We start from the raw sequence: 10,908 nt of genomic DNA, 5'->3' as shown, positions 1-10,908 counted from the left end.
CCTTCCCTTTCAGCCAAGGATGTCCTGTATCAGAATCACCGGGAGGGCATCCATGAAGAGGCAATATTCCTGGGCCAGACTTCACGCACACTGGATGTGGGAGGTCATCTCTGCCCACCTCATTCTGGATTTCCAAAAGAAATAGAATGTTGCTTATTAGTGTCTCACGATTTCTAAGGCTGTTTCCCTCTTTCTTCATTCTACTTTTCTTTTTGCTGCTTGACTCCACAATTTCAAATGAGGTGTCTTCAATTTCATACAGGTTTTTTTTTTTCTACCTGATCAAGTCTGCTGTTTATCTGCTCTAGTGTTATTTTCATTCCACCCATTGTATTTTCCAATGCCAGAATTTCCATTGGGAGTATTTTATAGGTTCTGTCCCTTTATTGATATTCTCATTTAGTGTGTGTGGTGTTTTCCTTGTTTCATGTAGCTGTCTCTGTCTTCAGGGTCAATGCAATCTCAAACTAGTGTCATTTCAAGGGATAATCCAGTGAGATTAACTTCACAAAGAAATAAAACAAAGTAGAGCAATGTGTGTGTGTGTGTGTGTGTGTGTGTGTGTGTGTGTGTGTGTGTGTGTAGGGGGAGTGTATTGTGTGGGAAAGAGAGAAAATGCACTTAATTCTCCGTCTTGAAGATCATCTCCCACATCCAGTTTGGGTAAAGTCTGGGGTGGGGCCTAGGAATATTTTTCTGTTCACAGCAAACACTCCAAGTGATCCTGAAAGACTTTATCTTTAGTCAGCTCCTCCTAAACCTCCAACAGGTCAGCAGTCGCTTGGAATGTCACCAGAGCAGTGGAAGAGTGGAAGATGATGTTTGTCCAGAGGCACAACCTTGCTCTGGGACTTAACTCCAGCAAGGATGCCGGCCAAGGATGTCACATCCTTCCACCTGACAGGGGTGATGCCCAGAAACTGTCTTCCCACAGCACCTTCTACATGCCTCTCAGGGTCTGCCTTCCACCGCTGCAGACCTTGGTCCCCACTCCGCCCCATCCATGGTCGGGTTCCTTTATCCATCTACCCTGACTTGGCGAGGAAGAGGCCATAGAGATAATACCCCCCAATGGGGAAAGACTCAGCCCCAGGTGAAGCAAATAACCTGTGAGTTGGGACACTTCAGAGCCTAGAACTCTTTGGGGTTAGACATGGCGTTTGCCCAAGTCCACCCTCCTGTTCAACGGGTGCTAAATATGCTTGGAGAAAAAATGAATGAGTGTCTGTGCGCCCTCAGCATTTTCCATCTTGTTCTCTCTTCCTCCTTCTCTCCCCACACTCCTCCCCTCCCCTCCCCCATTTCTGTAACATTCGTCCTGGTTTTGGACTCCCTTCTTACCTCTCTTTCTTTCCATGGCTCTACTATAGAATTCAATGATGAATTGTTGTGTTATTCTCATTCAACCTAATTTTATCTTTCCTTAATCTACAAAGTCCGTAAGACATCTACAAAGTATATAAGACATTGACAAAGACATTCACAAAGTATATAAGACATTTCATTTGTCTGGAACTAGTCTACTTTGAGGTCTTAGTTACGGAGGTGTTTTCTTTGTAATAACTGAAGCTCTCAGTATGTTTTCCCCCAGTTACAGGATATTCTTTGTAGGAAAAAAAGAAACAGTTTTGATTCTGCTACTATGTGAATACACACACACACACACACACACACACCAAAATGTGTCAGGGGTAGGACCCATCTGGGTTTCAGGTTAAGAAACATGAATTCTTGGTCTACCAACCTGCTTTTGTTTTTGTCATTCACTCCAATTTTGCATTTAACTGAGGATGATTAAGTCAAGAGATCAGATCGAACCCAGAAGAAACGGATGTTGCTTTTAAATTATGTGGAGAGGCAGTGCAGGGGGAAGGGGGGACACAAGGATCAAGCTTTATTCCACATTACAAGCTTAATCTCCTCTGATAGGGACCCCTCACCACGAGGGGAGAATTATCTATTACTCATGAGATACCGCTGGCCTGGAGTTTGGTTTAAAGAACAGAACGTCATTTTAGAACTGTCTGTTTACAGCCCTTTTTACATTAAAGTCCATAAATTGAGGAGGAGGAAAAGAGGGATCTGGGTGGGGGCACAAAGGGTGAGTCGCTATGTCTAAAAGGATCAAGGCTTGAGTCTTTGATGATTTGCAGCTCGTAAAACAAGACAAGAACAGAGCAGGGAGGGTTTCGGGAAGGCTTGCTGGCCCGGGCCTTTGATGTGAGGCAGCTCGGAGTGATGCCCGGGGACTCCTCAGACCCCTCGATTCTTCCAGGCCATCCTCCTGTTCAGGGCGAGATGAGCAGGTGTGCCGATTTTAGAGATGGGGAAAACTGAGGCTTGATAAACTCCCTGCGGGAGGTCTCCTTGGCTTTAAATTTACCGGCTAAACCGAGAACTTCAGGCCACCAGTGCTTCAGCAGCGCATTTCTAAGGAGCAGTAGGAGGAACTCCTGGAAGCCGGGAGAGCAAGATCAGAAGTCGTGGGAGGTGATGTGGCCACTTGGAATGCGGAGGTGAGTTTCCCTGGAGCAGCTAGGACGCCCTGCCCCCCACCTACCCCCCTTCAGACTTCAGCTACTGTTTCACCAGCGTGTCTTCCTCCCCTCCATGTGGGGGAGGGGTGGGGGGGAGAGGGGCTTTACTGGACAAGCGGGCTTTGTTTTTATTATTTTTTAATGTGTATTTATTTGAGAGAGAGAGAGAGAGGAGGACAGAGGATCTGAAGCAGGCTTCGTGCTGACAGCAGCGAGCCCCATGTGGGGCTCAAACTCACCAACGGTGAGATCATGACTGAGCCGAATGAAGTCAGACGCTCAGCCGGCTGAGCCGCCCTGGGTTGCAGGCTTTAAATGTCTGTGACACGAGGCCAGAGAACAGGGGACAGATCCGTGGCCTGAAGCTTGTCTCTCAATGGTCAGGGGAAAGGGCAGGGGACTTCAGTGGAGGTGCAGTCCCCCCCATTCTAATGCCAGCCTCCATCTGCTCATTTCCACCCTCAAAGCCCCCCACTGAGAACACACACCCGTGCAAGGTCTCACTGTTCACACATCCAGGACATTTAAGCTTTTTTTTTTCCCCAAATTTTTAAGTTTATTTATTTTGAGAGAGACAGAGACAGTGTGAGGCTCCACACCTTCAGCATAGAGCCGGATGCGGGGTTGGAACTTAGGAAACTGTGAAATCATGACCTGAGCCCAAAGGGGAGCCAGTCACTTAACCGACTAAGCCACCCAGGCACCCCGACACATTCGGGACATTGAAAACCAGGAAATGGAGAGACATAAAGCGGCAGTGCAGATCTGAGTTTGCAGACCACACTGCCCTGCACAACACTTCGTACAAAGAAGGAGAAGTCACCCTGGGCAGGAGCCTGGCTGAGGGGGGCGGGGGTGTGACACTAGCCGGAGGCCTCTTCCTCTGTGTAAACACTGTCCGTGGCAGAGAGCGTCAGGTGTCAAGAACAGCATGGGATGGGGGCTCCCGTGTGGCTCAGTCGGTTGAGCGTCCAACTTGATTTTGGCTCAGGTCATGATCCCCCAGGGTTGGGGCTTCGAGTCCTGCATCCGGCTCCATGCTAGGTATGGAACCTGCCTGGGATTCTCTCTCTCTCTCAAATAAAAATTAAAAAAAAATAGTGTTGGATGAATTTTAACCCCAACTCACCCCTCTGCTGGCACCTTATGCAATGTGACTTTTCACCTTCATCTAAAGACTTGAGCATAATCCAGTTAACCTGGCTTTGTTCTTCTCAAGTTCTTCCTGTCTCTGCTTCCCAGAGGGCCTGGCTGTAACTCAGTCTGAAATATCTGCTTGCCTGAAGGCAAGTGCACCACTGAGCTGTCGTTCTTAGCTCTCCCTAGACCCTCACTGCATGCAGTGGGTGGGGGGAGGGGCGGGGGCACCATGGAGAGGGAGAGAGGATTTCTGAGGTTGGAAAGGCATCCTGTTTCCTGTCTTGCTTCACCGTGAAATCCTCCAGTGTTTATCAGGCTGGAAGCTAAAGTCCACACATGTACGTGCGTGTCCACACCAATGGACCGAGAAGCAAATCATTCCCTTCTTCATTCACCGAATCTGTGTTGAATCCCTGATGCGGAAGAGTGGGTGGTCATAGGCACCATGGAAGGAATCGATGGGCACTTCATCTCTGGCCCTAGAGCTGACCTCAGGCTTCATGTGATCCTGGTATGGACCAGGGAGGGTTCCCAGATCCTAAACCTCAGGGCATGGCCTTTCCGGGCATGAACGCCAAACTTGAAATCCAAGGAGTCCCCAGAGCACTGAGATCCAGGACAGCAGTTCCCGAGGGCCGCTCTGGACAGCCCTTGATGACGGCTTCTTTGCCAGCCCCCGTTTCCCACCCCATTGAGAATCTCTCTGCCGTGAGGTCAGGGATGTCGGGGCAGGGTGGAGGAACCCGACGGCTGTGGGAGGATGTGGGAAGGTTTTCTATGAAACATGAAAACCTTTTCCAGCCAGAAATAATGCAACTTTAGGGACCTTTGCTCTGATGTGGTGACCGTGCCTTAGGACAGGAGTAAGCTGTTATTTTTTCCCCCAAATTAAACTCGAGCATCTCAGGAGTTTCATCCTTTTTTTTTTCCCTCTTGAGCAAAGCTGGATTGTGTTCCGATTGAATACATGGCAGGCAGAGACATCTACGGGACCCTTGGTCTCTGGTCAGCGACCTGAGCTACCTGCTGTCTCCTACCAAGAACCTTGCAAACCCACGCTCCCCGCACCAGTTCCACTGCCACCAGTGGGCAAGTCTGAGAAAGTTCACGCGACCGCCAGCCTCGTCCTTTCTGAAGGCGATCTGAGCCACGGGCTCAGGGAGGCACTCCCCGCAGGGACCTGTACCCCGTCTGGGTGCCGCTCTTCCTCAGCTCCCCAAATCCATCCCTGCGTGAGCGTGCCCACGTGCATGCGTGGGGGCACACCCACGAGGTGCCTTTGTGCACTTCTCTGAGCTCTTGACCGTGCTGTAGGGGGAAGAGCGGATGCCTTGTTGGATCTTAGCCCCCCTGCCATTGTATTCTCGGTGGACACCCTGTGGTTCGTAACTGTGACACTTGGGTTGAAAGAGAAAACCCATGAGATGCAGAGGCTGGTATCTGTGATGCCTGGTGGACCTCCCTCCTGTGTGTCTTTCCTTTCCCAGGAAATTGTGATTAGCACAGAGACTGACCTGGCTTCCGGTCCCTGGTCTGCCCGGGGCTGCAGGAGGGCTGAGAGTGGTCCTCCCTAGGGCGCCTTCCAACCCTGATGTTTCGTGAGTGTGTGGTTACCTAGTATTTGTGAAACCGACATAGGATCTTTGGTGCACAGAGAAGCAGAGACAGAGTCTTGGGCTCAACAGTTCCTAGGCATTTATCCTAAAGAGAGAATCTAACACGTGTGCAAAGCTGTAGGTATAAGAATGTTCACAGCACTGTTATTTATGGCAGCAAAGAATTGGAAAACTCCAGGCCCAGCAATAAAAGTCTGGCCTCAGCATTTCCCAAAATGTGTTCTACGATGTGAATGGGTATGACTGGAGGCAGCGGGAGGGAGGAGAAGAAGGTTTTGACATTCCATGGTCACAAATTTTAAAGATCCATCACCTTGAACAAAGTCACAAAGATTTCTGTAATGTGGATTTTCACTGGCCTCTTAGGCAACCTATGTAAAGGTTTTCATTTATAGCACTTAAAAAAGAGAGGGTATATGTATATTTGTGTCTTTATTTATTTCCAGCATTTTTGGGGAAAGGATTTGAAGTGGTTGAGCAGGATTACACCTTATAAAGTTCCTGGAGGGATTCTGCCTCAGGCACTCTTCAGATTCAGGCCCCTAGGGCTGGAGAAAGGTAAGCCCCAGACTGCATTGTCCGTGTCCCTGTCCAAAAGCCCTTCTGTTTCCTATAAAAACGATCTGTTCGGAATGGAAATATATATTTGTTTGGAATCCCAGATCTCAGAATCCTCAACTAGCACCTCCTGACACTGCAACTTTTCACAGGCAATACGTGCATTCTAAACAGACGAGGGGTGTTTCTATTATTTATCAGGACAAGCCTTCCTTCCTTGGCGCTTCTCCATAATCGTGTTCCTCCTGGTGAGCAGGGCTGGGCCACATGTGAGTTAGAAAGACGGCTTTGTGTTCCTGGCCCAAGACTTAACTCTAAACGTAAACATAATATATGGCGGAATCGAAAGCTTATAAAATCGTAACAGGCTGGAGCCAAAGACCCAGAGCAAAAACTGCCGTTGGCCACAGCAACGCCGGCCAGCGGTTGCCGAGTGCTCTGGGCGTGCCAGCACCACTCCAAGTGGCTTTCTGTGGATTGATTCGTAATTCTTACACCAATACCACAAGGTGAGTACCATAGTTATACCCTATTCTACACCTCAGGAAAACTAAACCAGAGAGGTGAACATACAGGTGCACATAGCTAATGATAGCACTAAGGGGCTCCTCATGGGTTCCGTGGGTTAAACCTCCCACGGCTCAGGTCATGATCTCACCCTTTGTGAGTTTGAGCCCCGCATCAGGCTCCTTGCAGTCAGCGCAGAGCCGACTTTGAAACCTCTGTCCCCCTCTCTCTCTCTGCCCTTTCCCTGCTCTCTCTCTCAAATATAAACATTTTTTAAAAATTAATGATAGAACTAGGAATTACACCAGGTTCTGTGTCTACTGAATCCATGCACTTAACTAGTGCATGATGCTATCTCTTAACTGACCCTCAATTAATAAACTTAAAAACTGTTAACTAGAAATGTAGCAAACTTGCAGTACAAGTTGATGAATCTTTATAAAGTGAATGCACCTGATTAGCTACCACCCAGATCACAAAAGAGAACATTAGCTAAAGTCTAGAGACCTGAGTATTGCTCTCTGGTAGTCACTATTTTGACCCTTATTGCCATAAATTACTTTCCCCGGTTTTTGAACTTTATGTACGTGGGATCCGAAAGGATATGCTCTTTTTGGTCTGGGTTTCTTCCGCTGACGATCATATCTGTGAGGTTCATCATTGTTTCTCTTCATTTCCATCTCAAGGAGAGAAAATTCTCCTGTACAGCCCACAAGCCAAGGAGGATTTTTATATTTTTAATGGCTGTATCAGATTTCTTTATTTTATTTTGTTTTAAATATTTATTTTTGAGAGAGAGACAGAACACAAGTGTGGGAGGGCAGAGAGAAAGAAGGAGACACAGAATTTGAAGCAGGCTTCCAGGCTCTGAACTGTGAGCACAGAGCCCTACACAGAGCTCGAACCCACAACCTGCAAGGTCATGACCTGAGCTAAAATCAGACACTTAACCAACTGAGCCCCCCAGGCGCCTCTGGAAAGGCTTTCTAAAGAATATCTTGTGATATGCAAATTATAGGAAATGCATATTTCTTGTTCATAAGTAAAGTTCTAGAAACATAGCCAGGCTCATTCATTTATAGGTTGTCTGGGGCTCCTTTTGCACAGTAACAGCAGAGATAAGTACCCAGGACAAAACAATAAAGCTTAAAATGTTTACTGTCTGACCCTCTACAGAAAAAGTTTGTTTATTGAATGTTGTTGCAGAATGTTTGTGTCCCTCAAATTCCTGTGTTGAAATCCTAACACCCAATGAGGTGGTATTAGGAGGTGGGGCCTTCGGGAGGTTCATGAGGGTAGAGCCTTGGTGATGGGATTAGTGCCTTTGTGAAAGAGCCCCCATCCGCACCCCGCCCCCAGAGCTCCCTCATCCGGCCCGCCATGTGAGGTTACAGTGAAAATATGGACACCTAGGAAGTGAGCGCTCACCAAAGACCAAATCCTCTAGCACCATGTTCCTGGACTTCCCAGCCTCCAGAACCCTAAGAAATGATGCTCTGTTTATACGCCACCTGTCTGTGGTATTTTGTTATAGCAGCCTGAGTGTGCCAGGACACCTGCTACGTAGCGTTCCAAGGTATCAAAGAACTGTCATTTATAATCTCTTCAAGCGCTGATAGGCATCTGGAATCTTTCCAGTTGGGGGCTATAAAAATTAGTGATGCCATGTACTCCCCTCTTGTACATGTCTCTTGATATATACATGTAGATTTCTGTTGCGTTACCTAAATACGACATACCAGGTAAGTGAATATTTATGTGTTTAATTTTATTAGGTCCTATCAAAGTTTTCCAGAGTGCCCCAATCTACACAATCATCAGTAAGGTATGTGACTTTATTATAAATTAGGTCATTTATACTCATGTGAATCTGTCTCTTGAACCTTCCATTCCATTTCATTGATCAATGTGCCTGACCTTATATTAGCAAACCACAGTCTTAATTGCTATAACCTTTAAAATGTCGTAACGTTTTATGATCTTTATTTTTTTTCGACATTGGCTATTCTCAGCCCTTTGTGTTTCCATGTACAGTTTAGAATCAGCTTGTCAATATCCTCAAAAATAAGATCTGGGATTTTGATGGTGGTTGCATTAAATATATAGATCAGTTTTGGAGTGCCTGGGTGGCTCAGTCAGTTGAGTGTCTGACTTCGGGTCAGATCAGGATCTCACAGTACATGAGTTCGAGCTCGGCAACAGGCTCTCTGCTGTTAACGTGGGGCCTGCTTCAGATCATCTGTCCCCGTCTCTCTGAACCTACTCTCCTTTCTCTACACCTCTCCCATTCACACACACTCTCTCGTCAAAAATAAATTAAATAAATAAATGTATAGATCAATCGATCAGTTTCAAGAAAACAAGATGTGGTAACAACAATGAATCTTCCCATCCATGAACATGGTATTTCCTTCCATTTACTGTCAGTAATTGTGTGTAATCTTCAATGTAGAAATCTTGAATACCTTTCTTTGGGCGTTCCTTAGGTATTCGATGTTTTGATAGTCTTTTGAGCCACATCTCTTCTTGAATTCTCCAAATTCCAAACCTCTCTTATAATTGCTATCTTGACCTGTCTCACTATACATTAGTTTTGCCTGTTTTTGAACTTTTAACAAGTAAAAATATGGATGAACCTCACAGATACAGTGGTGAGTGGAAGAAAGCCACATCAGTAAAAGCATATACTTTGTGTTTCCATTTATATAAAGTTCAAAGCAGCTCTCCTCACTGGCCCCTGAGAACCTCTAGAACATTCTTCTCCACAACTTATCAGTCCACCTCTTCTGAAATGTCCTCCTTGCCTTTCCTACCTATAAGGATTCTAAATACATTTGAAATTCAGGAAAAAAAATTCCATCTTCTGGTTGAAACCATCACAGATCCCTCCAATTCCACAGCAGTGCCCCATGGCCCTCAATTAGTGGCACTTATTATTAGTGTTGCTTACTTACTCGTTAATGATGCTCTGCTACTTGGCCTCCTTTGGGAATAATTCAGCACACAACTTTTGATACGTTGTCTCCCCAAAGTGCACAGTCAATGAAGGTAAACATAAACTATCTTTTCCTTTCAGTATTCTTCACGTATTTTCAGAGTAATTTGTTCAGAAGGAACTTAATGCTAGCTCCTTATTTGACTGAATCCTAAATTCATTTCCCTGTACATAGTTTCACTGGAGATCGATGTGAACCAGTTACGCATTTCCTATTCTTTCTGTAGTTGATTCATGCATGATACACATAATAATTCATGGGTCTAAAATCATTTAATGCTTTAGAGCTAAACTTTTCAGGGAATTCAGAGAAACATATTTTGTTTTCTTCTTTCTTTTTGATGAAAGACGTACGCAGCTAGTTCAAAAAGAGACTTTTAAAAAACCACTTTATCATTGAGGCTTTTTTTTAGCTTCTCAAGTCCTGCTGAACAATGCCATGAAGTTATACAAGATGCAAATCCGTTATCCGTAATTTGCAGTTGTTGACATGCAGACCCCCCTGTGTGTATTAATAAATCAGTTTTCAAAATGCCAAACAGCATTTTTTTTTTTTTGGCTTACAAATGACAGTAGTGGCCTGTATGACCCAAATAATTTGTTTCCTCGATTGGAAAATCCTTAGATGTAGCCAAGCAGGTTTAGAAGGGAGAAAAGCAGAAATACAGAGAGAAAGAAGAGGGAAATGGCCAGATTATGACTGTGACTGGAACCTGTTTTACTCCTGCATCGGCTTCCGTGAATTGGGATTAGGCCAAATGATGGGGGGGAGGGGGGAGTTAGAAAGATTGAGCTTTTGACAAAAGGGATTTTGCGGAGAGTCTATCCACAGATCATTTGGGGCTTATGTATTGTTTTAAAAAAAAAAATCACACCACAACAACCAGCCTGATCCTCAAACTGCTCCCAGCAGCTGGCGCCCGGAGATAAGGCAGAGGTATTTCACAGTCTAATACTAATCATATTGAGCATTTCAAGTTAGATTGGACTATACTTTTTTCTCTCTCTCTTATAATATTTACTTTTAAGTTCAAAGCAAGAACTTGTTACATATATGAAAGATCCTCTCAAGTCTAAAATACAAAACAGAGAAAGCAGTGAGGGTGCAGCCCAAGGGGGTGGGGGGTAGGAGTCAGAGAAGGCTTGCGTCTCTCTCCAACAGAACCTGGTCGTTAGTGGTGGGATTCTTACTAATATCCAGGCTCCCATAGCTGATACTCACATGTGTGGGAGGGAGGCTGAATCCAGGACTGCCAGACCTCTGTGAGGGGAAATAAAGTTCAAAGACTAGTGGTGTTCTAGAATGTTCTAGGATGTCACAAAGGGGACGACCCAAGGGGGAGGAGACATACGTGGAATCATGGTGATGGGCTCTATTCGTTTGTCAGCCCTCCAGCTCACATGCTCCCTTCAGTGAGGAATCCTGTAGTTCTACATACTCTGTGCTTCATTTTCTTGACCATGATTGGAAAAGAAACTGTAGTCTATGCCAGAAAGGTTCATTATGATTATTTTCCTCATCTAGAAGCTGTGTCTTCCCAGTCTTGTTCATGTT

At 45.6% G+C, this 10,908-nt stretch overlaps 1 long non-coding RNA gene across 2 annotated transcripts; it reads right to left on the bottom strand.

The window, feature by feature from the left end:
- Nucleotides 1-5,710: 5,710 nt before the first annotated feature.
- On the bottom strand, nt 5,711-10,632 carry LOC115282998. Of its 2 annotated transcripts, none has more exons than XR_003904843.1 (2): nt 10,576-10,632; nt 5,711-5,916 (listed from the first exon to the last, which is right to left on the bottom strand). It is a non-coding gene; the product is annotated as an uncharacterized LOC115282998 (long non-coding RNA). The 2 variants fall into 2 exon arrangements; XR_003904842.1 differs by lacking the exon at nt 10,576-10,632 and adding an exon at nt 9,313-9,368.
- Between the last annotated feature and the right edge of the window lie 276 nt (nt 10,633-10,908).

The sequence above is a fragment of the Suricata suricatta genome, chromosome 17 (assembly GCF_006229205.1).
Source record: "Suricata suricatta isolate VVHF042 chromosome 17, meerkat_22Aug2017_6uvM2_HiC, whole genome shotgun sequence".
Lineage (NCBI taxonomy): Eukaryota > Metazoa > Chordata > Mammalia > Carnivora > Herpestidae > Suricata > Suricata suricatta.
Note: the sequence above shows the minus strand (reverse complement) of the source record. Positions and strands in the feature narration are given on the sequence as shown.